The sequence below is a fragment of the Chinchilla lanigera genome, unplaced genomic scaffold (genome assembly GCF_000276665.1).
Source record: "Chinchilla lanigera isolate Chin_1 unplaced genomic scaffold, ChiLan1.0 scaffold00006, whole genome shotgun sequence".
In the NCBI taxonomy this organism is placed as follows: domain Eukaryota; kingdom Metazoa; phylum Chordata; class Mammalia; order Rodentia; family Chinchillidae; genus Chinchilla; species Chinchilla lanigera.
This window is the reverse complement of record NW_004955407.1, coordinates 34,436,499-34,450,678: the sequence shown is the minus strand read 5'-3', so window position 1 is coordinate 34,450,678 and position 14,180 is coordinate 34,436,499. Positions and strand designations below refer to the sequence as shown.

Here is a 14,180-nt window from a genome sequence, read left to right as displayed (position 1 = left end):
TTTATTTGTCAATTATACTTCAGTAAAGTTGGAGGAAAATAATACAGTGTTCAATTTTTTAAAAGACATACGGCTTTCTCAAGAAATCAACCAATAACAAATGCTAGAGGGACTGTGGGGGAAAAGGAACCCTTCCCCACTGTTGGTGGGAGTGTAGACTGGTGCAGCCACTGTGGAAATCAGTCTGGAGATTCCTCAGTAAACTAGGATTAGAGGTCCCATTCAACCCAGCTATTACCCTCCTGGGTATTTTTCCAGAAGAACTGGAAACATCATGCCAGAGCAATATATGTGCACACATGCATACAGCAGCCCAATTTGTAATAGCTACATCTTGGAAACAACACAAATGCCCATTAACTGAGGAATGGATAAAAAAAGTGTGGTATTTTTATACAACGGAGTATTAGTCAGCTATAAAGAAAGATACATTCGAGGCTTTTATAGGTAAATGGATGCAACTAGAGACCATACTCGTAAGTGAAATAAATCAGACTCACATGTGTAAACATCATATTGTCTCCCTAGTGTAAGAACCTGAACAAGTAAATAAAATCTGAAAGGTACAATAGATATTGTGAAGGAGAAAGAAACTGCTCAAAAGGAAAGGACAACTGGGATGAGGGAAAAGAGAAAAGAAAGAAAGAAGGAAGTGAAAAAAATACATATATATACACAAGATAGCTAGGATAATTGTACTACTGATTTCTATCGGTTTATTGAAAGAAACAGTTAATGTTTAATTGTTTGATCAATCTTACATGCCTATATCTGGTAATTTGAGCAACTACTTTGAAGATAATATGTAATACAATAAACATTGTTAATTTTTTATCACCTTGTTTTGAAATTCTGTATAGTTTTTATTGTTGTTTTGTTTATGTCTTTGTTTTTGTTATTTTGTTTTTGTTCTTTTCTTTTTAAAGTAAAAAAAGACATATGGCTTTCAAACTACAGACATTATACAAAAGACAAAAACTAAACTCAGATTTTTTTCACCATATTCTTAAGAAGCTTCCAGTGTGGGACTGCATAATTTTCTCTGTTCCATGCATGGGATTTCCAGTGTGTGTCCATATTCCACAAATAGGTCCCACCTAGACCATCTGTGACTTCCGTGAAGTTAATGAATTGGAAGCAGGGGTAGGATGGCAGGTGGTTCTACCAGGGTTAGGGACTAAATCAATCGTTAGCCCTAAAGTGCTTCTTTAGAGTAGCTTCATGTACTTTTGCAGTTTTGCACCCCTCCTGTCTCTTCTTGCATAAATAAATACCTGCTGATTCCCCAGGCACTAGTTTTTGTTTTAGGGGGTTTTTGTTGTTGTTTGTTTGTTTTACTGTTTATTTCTAGGGAATTTGATTTGCCTTTGGGTCACCTGTGACTTACCTAATTAGGCATCCTACATTTTCAAAAACAATATTCTGACTATTTTTTTGTCTTTTTGAGACAGGGTCTTGCTACGCAGTTCAGGTTGGCCTTGAGCTCACTTTGTAGCCCAGGCTGGTCTCAAACTCACAACAATTTTCCTGCCTCAGCCTCCCAAGTGCTGGAATTACAGGCATGAGCCACCACAACTATTTTGATAATTTTTACAGCTCGATGGCACTTAGGTTGAAGTACCCTCAACCCTAAGAGAAGCCCTACCATTGCTTTTTTCAGTTTCTTTTAGGTTTTTTTCCCCAGCATTTCTAAAATTTTCAAATATATGAAAAATAGAAAAGGTTATACAGAAAATATCCATACCTACTCCCTAGAATGTACAACCAATAGTCAGTGATACTCACTTTATACTAGATCTGTCTACTCATATTTATAACCATTCATAATTCCATCTTATTTTTGATGTCTTTTGAGGTAATTCGCAGACATTGGTAGATTTGATCTGTAAATACTTCCATATGCTTGTCATTAGCAAGAGTTCAATATTTGTTTATGTATTACTTTATGAAAAAAACTGCCTGCAGTGAAATGCATAGATCTGACATGTACCATTCTGGAAACTTTGATAAATGCATAGATGTATATATTTCAACCCTTATCAGGCTATGGGACAAGATGATCAGTTCAGATAGCGCTCTTGTGTTCTTTCCCAGGCAATCCCCACCCACTCAGAGGCAATCATTTGTTCTTTCACTTTTAATTATTTATGGAATGTTGTTTTCCAGATAGAAAGTAACTCAAGGTTTTCATATACAGTGCTGTTAGAATTTGGAGGCACAGCTCTCCTAAATAGGAGCCTTATAACTTCCCTCTCATCACAATTAACTCCACTAGTCCTTTCTCTGTTTTCTCCTCCACTGGCGAATGGTTGATCCATGTTTCTGTAACTTCCTGAACTTGTTGAATAAAGTTAATTTAAGACATGCATACAGTGCTTCTCCTGTTTGGCCTGTACAGCTTCTGCTTTTCAACCCAAGTTCTGTTTGGCTTTGGACATGGGCTCACTACGGGGTGCTGAGAGTGTACCCAGTACAGAAACAGCTCACAGCAGACAGACGCTAGAGATTTTTCTGCAGTCATTTACCAAGGGTTCTTGGCAGCATTTGGCATTGCCCATTGGACACGGGGTCTTGTGGAGTGACAGGGACACCTGCTGAGACTACAGTGCACAATGCTCAATTCAGGTCGCACCATTAGTCACATGGCACATGCTTCTGACTAAGCTGATTTTGTGTGTGTGTGACAGGATGCCACGCAGCGAACTGACCTTTTCCAACATGAGCTGGTACATTCCACTGCAATCAGTGAGTTTTTGTTGGATTTGCTACTTTAGGAACCCGCCTAGGGAAAGTTGCAGGGGGGAGCGGGGAAAATCTGTAATGAAGTGCTCCCAGTGCTGTGGACAGAGTTGGATGACGTACTTCAAACTTGGAAGTAAACTGTATATTGCTGAGATGGCCTTGAGCATAAGTATGACATTTTTATGACCTATATCTCACCAGCAAACAGAGAGAAAAAAGTGCAACATGTCGCAACTTGTTCTCAGAGTCCTCAGGCTCTTTCAGAGGTTTATTTTCCATGAGAGTGGTGCAAACTAAAAGTTTGCATTCTATCATTCTTACCATGACCTGAAGATAGGCTCTGGGTCTTTGTTGGGTGTTATGATCATAGGTGAAGAAAAAAACAACAATGATGAAAATATTTGCTAATATTTGTTTGTGCTTACCATACATAGCTGTCAGGCTCCTCACTTGAAACAAATGTTCAGCCACCAAGTTGTGGCTATTAGAGATAATTTAATGAAAGGAACTCTTTTCGGATGCATAAGCTTGGGGAACTAGTAAGGAATGGCAAACATGCAGGGACTAGCCATCTCTAGGTCTGAAAATGTACGTGGGAAAGAGTGCTGTCTTCCAAGCCTATTGAGAGGTAGGGCTGCAGAAGAAGGGAAGAGAGTTAAACAAAAGCTAGAACAACTGGACCCAGTCCTGGTGGAAGAACCAGAGGGAGGCAGATGGGAGAGAATGTTTTGTTTGAGTTGATTGTGTTAATGGGACACCCATAGTGATGCTTTTCAGGTCACTGGAACAAAAGTCCAGAACTCTTTGAAACACTTAGAGATGAAAGTATGGGGCTCATCATATTGAAGAGAGGAGATTGCTAAAGTCCCTGGAACAAGTAACAATATCTAGGGAGACAGAAAAGATGAGAACAGTGGCCAGAAATGTGGGCGGACAAGAAACACATGGGCACTAAGGATGAGCCGAGTCTCAGCAAAAGAGGCACCCAGGACCAAAGAATGGCAAAGAGAACAGCTTTGCCAGGAAAAGATGAGGAGAGAAAGAACATGTACTGAGCTCTTAGTCTGTATATTCTCCATGCTAAGCTAGCTCCTGTACTCCTACTACAATTCACAGGAAGGGAGTCATTCATATTTTGCTGTGGAAAGCAATTCAGTTGAGATAATTTAACTTTTAAAAATTGAAGAATGATGAATCCAGGTTTAGCTAAATCCACATTTAACTCCTACTGATTAGACTTTGTGCTCTGCAAATTAGGGGACAGATGAAGTGGGGTGAAAGCGGTGGGAGGAGAGTGGTGGACGGACTAAAGGATGTGGTCTCAGAGTACGTTTTCAGGGTGTAATTTCCTGCTGGGCACTGGTTCCAGAAGATGCCACTTCCCTTTGGAAATGCATGTTTGCACCTACAGAGATATGTATGGTAGACAGATTAATTTCCTAGAACCTGCCAGTGTGTTATCTGACATGGCAGAAGGGACCTTGTAGATAGGATTGAGGTAAAGATCTTGAGATAAGGATAATCCTACCTTATCTGGGTGGCTCCAATGTAATCACACAGGTTCTTATAAGAGAGGGACTGGAGGATCTGACTCAGAGTTGTTACAGTGGAAGTAGAGCTGGGAATTCAGTACTCCATTCACTTCTCTCCTGAACCGAGGAATACGAGCAATTTCTGGAAGCTGGAAAGACAAAGAAATAAATGGCTCCTCTGCTAGAGCCTCCATGAAGAATACAGGCCTGCTACTACCTTTAATTTAGGCCCCTAAGACCAATTTAGAATTCCTGACCTTCAGAATTATAAGATAATAAGTTTAGATTATTTTAAACTGTTAGGTTTGGGGTAATCTGTTGTGGCAGCAATAAGAACCTAATTCAACATGTGTTTCAGGGCACATGAGAAGTTTACCCATTTGGATAGCCACTCTATCTTCTTAGCAGTATCTCTAATTTCTTCCCCTAATGGTCCCAGAGGAAAATTTGCTCTTCCGTGCAGTTTTCCCCTCATGTACCAGGGACCCATGTCTGAGCAGCTAGCACCCCCTCATATTTTATTCCTCCTTATTTGTCTTGCTAATCCCTGTTCATTCTTACCCTTGTACATTAGGAGCCTCCCACTGAACAAGAACACCAGTCCCGTGCAGCCCAGTGGAGGCTGGCATCTGATTCTTCATAGTACCCTTGCTCTGGCAGGGGCATTCCATAGTGTCACTCAAGGTTTATAGTTCAGTGCTGTGTGGACCAGCTAGAGAGGCTGGCATGAGGTTGTCAAACGGCTAACAGCTAATATAGTCCCTCAGTTTTGGAGCATGACTTCTCTCTTAATGACTACAGACCAATACCTAATTTCCGACCTTTATAGTTTCCATGGCTGCCTGCCAGCTACAGAGCAACTTCACCTTCCAACTGGAGATAAATAACACACTTGAAATAGGGCATGCTGGAGAGCTCCAAAGCCAATCCAAGCGAGCAGAGCTTGCCATTCCACATGAGTCGTGGTGCACAGCGGTCAGGAGCCTGAGCAGCAGGATCCCATCCGTGTCAGTGTGACCTAAGGGGAGGAGGGGCTGACACCTTCTTCGTCTGCTCCCAGAGACACAGTTGCCACTTGATACAGCCAGATGTTTACACAGTCTTGCTCACTAATAATAGTGCAAGAGCCAAAATTTGGGAATAATTTACTGAAAAAAATCCATAGAGCAGAATCAAGAGCACCACTGTAGTAATTTTTTCCCAAAAAACACTTGCATTTAAAGCTGGCATTCCTGTATGGATGGCCACATTGGTTCTCTAGTGCTGCTGTAATACACTTCTACAAATTTGGTCTGTGGTGGTTACTTTTCTCTCATTGCTGAGACAAAATACCCAATGCTCAACATTAAGGAAGGAAAGGTTTATTTAGTTCACAGTTTGTGGAGGTTTCAGCCTGTAATCAGCTGGTTCCAAGGCAGAGTGGCACATGGCAGAGGGCAACAGTTCATGTCCAGGGGCAGGGGGAGCAGCAAAAGCAGCAAGAGCAGAAGGGGGGAGGAGCAAGCCTCTTTTCCTTCCTTACACTGTATATCTGCTGTCCGCCCATGCCCACACCATCTCCATGCCCTTCTCTTGCACGGGCTCCGGATGAATACAAACTGAGGACTCTGGCCTCCTGCTGAATCACACAGTTAACCTTCTAAACTTCTCCAGTTGACACAATGAACAACCTCCCAGGGCATAAGGGCATTTCCTTTTCACCCCAGGATGCAGAACTGCTGATTCACTTAGTTAGGCATCTAGACTCCTCAAGTTGACACAATGTGTCAAACATAACATGGCAGTTTGGTTTAAAATAACAAAATTTATTTTCTTAGAGTTCTCGAGACCAGTAGTTCAAAATGAAGGTATTAGCAGTGCCATTCTTTCTCTGTAAAGCTTCTAAGGATGGATCCTTTCTTGCCTCCTCCAGATTCTAGGAGTGGCAGACATTTCTGGCTTGTGTTTGCGTCACTTCAATTTCTACCCCTCCTTACCTTCCTTCTCCTATATTCCCCGTGTGTCTGCTCCTGGTCTCTTCTGTGCATGCCTGTCTTTGTAGCTTGTCTCTTGGATCAGGACCCACCTAAATGAATGCCTTTTAGGAACCTGATTATCTCTGTGAAAGACTCAAGTCTTGGTCTTCTCGGTTGTTATAACCAAACACCATAGGCTGAGGAGATTCAACAGTATAGATTTATTTTTCACAGTTCTGAAGGCTGAAAATAAAGATCAAAGTTTGACAGATTTAGTTCCTGTTGAGTACTCTTTCCTTCCTGCTATGTCCTTATATAGTGAAAATAGAGATCTTATATAACACCCTCTTCCTTTTGTTTTAAAGCCTGAGTACTATAGGATTGAAGCTCCACCTTTATGGCTTCATTTAACTGTAATCACCTTTTAGATCTTAATTTCCAGATCCATATGCATTATATGAAAGGGAGAGACCCAATTCAGTCCATTAAAACCTATTTCCAAATAAGGTCATATTTATAGGTTCCAGAGGTTTGGATCTACACTTATCTCTTGGGGACCCAATCATGGCAAGAGGCCACTAAAGTGAGGGTTCTGGGATGGGCACTGTCTGCTAGAGGGCGACTCTGCTGGAGAACTCCTGTCTGTGAGTACACTGGTGGGGGCCACTGAGAACAGAGACTCTTCCTCCAGTCTCTGCAAGGATCCTGAAGCTGGATGAACCTCTGAGCAGAAAGGCAGCTGTAGCTAGCCGAGCATGGGAAGGGGGTTACCCTCTCTGCCTACACTTCCCACACTGCTCAGGATGGATCCCGGCTGGCCCTGGGAGCCCAGGCTACAACAGCCCTCAGTGGGGCTGGGAGAGGTAGATCTCACCATGTGGACTCAAGCTGCCGCCTCTGGCCTGCGGCACTGGGGGCTTTCACACCTCTTTCTTCTGCTGCTCAGATACCTTCCACATGCTGTACACATGGGGGGCCTGCACCGTTTCCTTCTGTTTTCCTACACTGATTGGTTACACATGCTCCCTACGTGTGGGTCTGAGCTGTCTAAGCATCTGACACACCCGCAGCCCATCTGCATGGGCTTGGCAAGGGCGGAGACTTGGAAGTCACACACTCCAGGACTACACTGGCTCAGAGAGACCAGAATGGTTCCCTGCTCCCAAGCAGGAAGTGCCCTTCATTGGGAACCCTGCTTTCCTTAGGGATATGACTGTCATATGCCTCAGAGTTAGGAAGATGTTCTTTATAGTCTTAGGACTTACATGATGTTGGGCAAGTTGCTTAAAGTCCCCATGTCTCACCTTTCACACCTGTAAAATGGGCTAATACCAGAAGCTAGCACAAAGAATGACTATTAGGACCAAATGAGACAATGGAGTTAATGTGCTTTGTGTATCACATCTATGGTGGTTCCATTAATTGTCCCATAATGAACAATCATGTTTTACACGCGTGCCTAGTGATATGTGTTCACCCAAAAAAGCACTTTGCTGAGCACCCAGGGCAAAAGCAAAGCAAGGAGAGGGAGGCCTTATCCATTTTGCTTGAGGCCCAGCTGCACAGTTCCTCACATCTCTCTTACCCACCAGTCTGCTTCCTTAGCTGGGGCAGTGAGAGGCAAACATCAGATGTTCAGGGCGTGTCGAGTTCCTCCACCACCCAGGCAGCACCATCCTGGGTTGATTTAGGGAAGGTCTTTAACGTGGCCTCCAAGATCTCTAAACTCTTTACAGGGCAGATTCATTTGTGTCTCTGTTCTCATCCCTCTTTTAACTCCAAGCTTGAGTTTTATTCATTTCCCCAGACTTGCCAACTTAGCTTTGAGATGGGGAAGGAAGCTTTGACTGATGTGAGCTACAAACAGTGTACAAGGAATCGACTACGACTTGATTATTGAAGCCAGCTGGGCCCAAACTTAGTGCTAATAGAACACAGAGCAGAATCCTTACCTAGTAACTCAGTGTCATTGTGGTGTTAGAAGTATCCCTATTACCAACCATTCAGAAGAAAGCTTATACGTTGAAGAAAAGTGTGTTCCTTGATTTGCTTCTGCTAGATGAGGAAACTAATGTTCATGGAGTGTTAATGACATTGAAGTTAATAAAATGGGAACTTGAAGCTAGCATTTACCTATATGAATTCGACAATTTCACCTTTTATCTAAACCTCCACTTGTTGACCTGGGGAGGCAATATATCTTCTTTGAGGTCATTGCACAGGTGAATTTAGGAAGCATCTATAAACCACAGAGCTTGGTATATTGTAGACAGTCTCACCTAAATCACTGAGAACAGCACTGACACTGTAGAACAGATACCGAGTAAATTCCCTGTCCTTTATAACCCCATGACCTGCACAGGTGTCAGCACATTTCTTTTTTCTGTCAAGGACCAGATAACTTGTGTTTTTTACTTTGCAAAACTCATGGACTCTTGCAACTATTGACTTCTGCCACTGTGGTCCCAAAGCAACTATAGATCATACATAATGAATAACCTGACTGTGTTCCAATAAAACTTTTTTATATATAAAAACAGAGACTGGGCCCAAACAGATGCTTTGACCCATGGTCTATAGTCTAATGGCTCTTGACTAGAATAAAAAACTTGATATGATGGCATAAACGACAAGCTCTAGCAAGTAAAGCATACTCATCCTTTAATATTTTAGTTTCAGCCCTTCTTTGTGGAAATTTCTCTCCCTAATGATGCTTGGATGTCTTGAGGCTCCCATGAACTCTGCTGTTTGGCCATGTGACATGACACTCACCCTCTCACTGTGCGGAGAAGGCAAGACATTTCCTGGTGGTCTGTGAGCTTCTAGAAGTCAGTGGCTATGGCTTTTCATTTTTCACAAATGTTTTTAAAATGAACAATAATACTGCTCATGTCCCCAGATGATAAAAAAAATAAAATGCTTAAACTACATTTGGAGGAATGTAGCCTAATCAGTGATTCTCAACCAGGGGTGATTGTTACCTCCAGGGAACATTTGGCAATGATTGGAAATAGTTAAAGGTTTCAGACCTAGGGCTGCTATTGGCATTTATAGGGCAGAGAATCAGAGGTGTTGCTAAACAGCCCATAATGCACAGGACACCTCCTGCCAGGAGAGAATTATCTGGCCCCAGCTACAACTGTGCTTATGTTGAGGAACCATGAACTAGTAAAAACAAAGCGTTTTATAGGCTAATCATGTAAATCGCTGGAGTTTGCAATTGGTACAGTGTGACCTACTCTGTTGCCTCAGAGGAATGGCAGGAGAATTAAATGAGCGGGTGCAAGTAAAGACAGTCTGCATTAACAGTTGTTCACTGTGCAAAAGTGAAGTCTTTACTGCTTGGAAAATAATCCCAGAGGACCTAAATCATGCAGGCGAACTCTGGAAAGTGCTTCCATTCATCCTGCCCCAATACCCCATTCAGTTTAAGCCTCTCTTTCCCACCACTCTCTTCTCAGTAGGAAGAGGAGTGTCTTTGGCCACCTGGCAAATGTGGGGGAGCTGCCTAGCCACACCTCAGTCTCCTTGTCTTTAGGGAAAATTATCAAATTCCTTTCTGCTTTTCCCTTACATCCTATTTTTGAAGCCTTTAAAGACTCCCCTGTAGATTTTCTCATTTGCCCTATATGCCTCCCATGCTCCAGTCAATCTCCTACTTGGACAGAATAACCCAACCATTTCTGCAGACCATCATGGTTCTTCCTGCATGTTCATAATATGTGTGACTTCAGCGATAGTTTGTTTATCTGTTGACTTTGATCCACTTCCCTCCTTAATGTGGTGAGCAAGAAAAGTGAAAGTATACAGGGGTGGTTGTTTGGGGGGATTGCTCTAAAACATCCAGCTAATGGTACAATTTCTGTTGAGTATCCACCCATCTAAAGACATTATGTGGGACACAGATATCAGTTTCTATTTTTTGGTCACCTTGAGTTGAATTATGTCCGCTATCTCACCTCAAAAAAAACAAAAAAAAACTAGTATTGGAGACCTAACCCTTAGAAATTCAGTATGAGTTTATTGAATGGGGTCTTTATAGAGATCATCAAGTTAAAGTGATTTCCTGGTATAAATTCCAATTCAAAATGATGAATGTCTTTATAAAAAGGAAAAATTTGGGCAGACATGCATGAGGGAAAGATGGACAATCTTAAAACACAGGGAGAAGAAGGCCATTTCCAAGCCAAGGATGCATGAGGCTACCAGATGTCAGGAGGAAAGAGAATTGGGTCAGATTCTTCCCTCAGGTCATTAGCGGGAGCTTGATTTTGTCACACTTCTATCTTCCAGAAATGTGATGCAATAAGTTACCTGGCTTGGGATGATGTATTAAAGCAGCCCTGAGAAACTAGTATGGTCACTGCTGCACCAGCTGAGTTTCACGATCCTCTTGGAACATTTCTGCCAAGGACTGTTGACCATCATTCTTCCTTTGAACAGATGTCATGTGTGGCCCACCCATTTCCTTGTGTTCTGTCTCAGAGGTTACCTGCCCCCTGCTCACACCTTATTGTCTCTCCTGAGTGACCCTGGACACAAACCCACATACAGAACTGATAGGATCCCCATAATTTCCAGAGTGACCTTCAATAATGAGTGGCTGTAACAGTGAATAAGTACATTATTGTCTTTGCCTCTGAAAGGATCATGTACGTTTTGTTTATTAAAACTGTTCAGGGACCCTAGCAGGGTCTGAAACTACATCCTATTATAATGAAACCAACTAATTGAGATATTTCTTCTTCGCTTTCCACCTCACCTTCTTTTCCACTTCCCTACTCTTTTACAATGTTTACTGAAATCACCTCCCTAATAAAATGCTTGTGCCAAATCTTCTCTCTTCAGATCTGTTCAGAGCAACTCAAACTGTGGCACCTGCATTGGGAATATAGATGCTTGGAGTTGGTATTGAACAGCTAGCACCATTCTCATAGCCAAAATCAAGGGACAGGTAAAACAGTTCGGTGCCTGGAGTCCAAAAAAGAGTCACTTATATATCAACCAGAGGTTGGCTTAGAAGTCAAAGTCCAAATGGTTTCAGACAATTGAAAGACATAGAGGTCCTGATCATGGCTACGTCTGAGCATGAATGGTTCAACATTGCTGCAGGTTAGGCAGGAAGCCATTCTCATGTTTGACCATGAGCAACCCATGTGCCAGACCTGAGGCAAGGAGTGATGGGCACAGAAGGAGATAAGACACATTCTCTAAACTTGAGGAGCTCACCTTATTGTAAGAAGACCCAGGATGTAAAAAAATGTGATTTAAATATTGTTATGGTTTGGATCTAGATTGTTCCCTGAAACTCTCATGTATTCAGAGGCAGGGCTTATGGAGGACAGTTGAATCATGGGGACACTGTAGTCATTGGTAGATTTATCTCCTGGTGAGTTAAGCATCTGAGTGTGCTACTGGGAGATGGTGCCAGATTGGAAAAGGTGAGTCACTGGAGCAATGACCTGGTGGGGCACCTTTAATCTTAGTATTCCACCGTGAATCAATCCCAGCTTACGTCCTGACTCCCAGCATCATACCCTAAATCCAGCCAGCTCTGAAAGGCTCCCCTTATGACCACATGAGGCTTTGGAGGGATATATTTTTCATTAAGAAAATAAGACATATTTGGTACTAGAGAAGTGGGGTCATTGCTGTGACACTACCTGACCATGTGGTTTAGAAGCTTTTGAATCTGGTATGCAGAAGTTTGGAAAGGTTTTCACATGCTGACTTGAGAAGCTAGAGAATGCTGTAAGTTGAGCTTGATGGGAAATTCTGGAGACCACAGTGTACGGATAGGTATGCAGACAGTAAAAAACAGGCTCAGGAGGTTTCAGCTCTGAACATGGACTCCATTGCCAGTGGACACAAGACCATTTGCAATGCACTCTGGCAGACAATTTGTCTATATTTTGTCCATGTCCTGAAACTTTCAGGGAGACTGGGATTAAAGGTAGTGGATTAATTAATCTGGAAAAGGAAACTTCAACACAGGCTGAAGTTCAGGCTGTCACAGAGGTGCTGCTAGCAACTTTTATCTGTTTTATATTAAAAATCAGGAGCAAACACATTTGAAAAGTTTAGTTTCACCAGAAAGGAAGCACTTGTAAAGTTAGAGCAGAGAAGGGGATGGTTGCTGACAAGATTGGAATTAAAAAGAAGTCAAATACTTTGCAACAGGATGATAGGAAATATTCCTTGAAGCGATTTGGGGTCTGTGAGAACCCACCCTTCATATACTTATAAGTGCAAAAGCGCAAGACTTGATTTGGAAGAGAGAGCCCTGGAATGCTCTGCTCAAGAAGGGGTGCCTAGGCAATTGAGTCTCAGGATTCAGTTTACAGTACCAGCCATGCACGTACACTATGCAGCAGCAGTCATTACCCAAAGGTACCTGGCTACTGCTTGAGCTGCCAGCAGACCTTAACATCATCCATGTGGTGCTGGTTTGAGGTACATGCAGAATAAAAGTGTTGTGGGATCAGGAAGGCTTCCACCCAGATTTCAGAAGAAAGCCTGAGTGTGGTCCTGAGAAGGCAGCATGTAAAGCTGTGAAAGTGAAGCCAAAACTGCAGTGGAGACCTAGGAATTTGAAGATGCCATGTTGCCATGGGTTGCAGCCTTCCTGTGACTATGTTTTGTCCTTATATTACCCAATATTTTCCCCAGTGTCTACACATCACACACACACACACACACACACACACACACACACACACACACACACAAACCATGGTCCTAGCATTTACAGCATCCTTACCTGCATCTCCAAGGAGGCTTGATTGGTCTGAGAATAATCCCTACTCTTTTGCAATTATTGGTGTAAGAATAAGCATATGATTCAGTTCTGACCAATGAGAGATGAGACGTGGAGGAGGAGGTATTCAGAGAAAAGTTTCTATCTCTCAAGAAAGATTCACTAGGTGGTTATAAAATCACAGTTTCAGAGATATATATACTCTCCTGTGCATTGCAACAATATCAGTAATAGCCAAGATACAGAATCAAACTAAGTGTTCATCAGTCCATCAACAGATGAATGAAGAAAATATGGTACATATACAGACACACTCACACACACTCAGAGTGACACCCACTGGAATACTATTCAGCTTTCAAAATAATAAACCTTGTCAAAACAACATGGATGAACCTTGCAAAGATTATACTCACTGAAATAGTCAGGCATAGAAAGACAAATTCTACATGGTCTAGCTTATTTGTGGAATCCAAAACAGCAGAATACATAGAAGCAGAGAGAAGAATGGCAGTCACCAGGGACTGAGGACAGGAGGACTTGGGAGATGTTGGTGACAGGATACAAAGCTTCAGTTACACAGGAGTAATAAATTTTGGAAATGTATCCCTCACCACAGTTACTAGAGTTAGTAACAATGGGTTGTTTACTTGAAAGTTGCTGAGATAGATTTGAAGTGTTTTTTTTATTACTAAGAAAGTGAGGTAATACACGTTAGTAGCACAATCTAAACATTCCCCAAGGTGCACATATGTCAAAAGATCATGTGATACAAAATAAATATATACAATTGTATGTGGCACTTAGTGAAAAATAAACAAGTAGATGAAAAGAAAGTGTCACTAGAAGTTTCAGGTTCACTCTGACCTATCTACATAGTCTTTCATCCGCAAAGTTTCCAAACAACTGAGCAATCCTAAGTAAATCACTACAAATTTATGTATTTTTACACATACGATCTCATTTTTCTTCAGCTAATGTGAAATTCACAAATATCAAATTTACCACTTTAAAATGAAGTTTTGAGTGCTATTTATACATTTTCAGTGTTGTACAAACAGCATCTCTATCTAACTCTCAGACATTTCATCACCTTAAAAGAAAGAGAACAAACAAGTAGCCTAATGCTTCATCTCAAACTTTTAGAAAAAGAAGAACAAGTCAGGCCCAAAGCCCAAAGAAGGGAGGAGATGA

At 41.9% G+C, this 14,180-nt stretch overlaps 1 long non-coding RNA gene across 1 annotated transcript in view; it reads right to left on the bottom strand.

The window, feature by feature from the left end:
- Window positions 1-4,275: 4,275 nt before the first annotated feature.
- The window catches only part of LOC102003208, a 16,630-nt gene continuing 6,725 nt past the window's right edge, over window positions 4,276-14,180 (bottom strand). The window contains exons 2-3 of the long non-coding RNA XR_259606.1: window positions 6,251-6,472; window positions 4,276-4,423 (exon numbers count right to left, since the gene is read on the bottom strand). This is a non-coding gene — a long non-coding RNA (uncharacterized LOC102003208). The remainder of the gene's footprint in view (window positions 4,424-6,250; window positions 6,473-14,180) is intronic.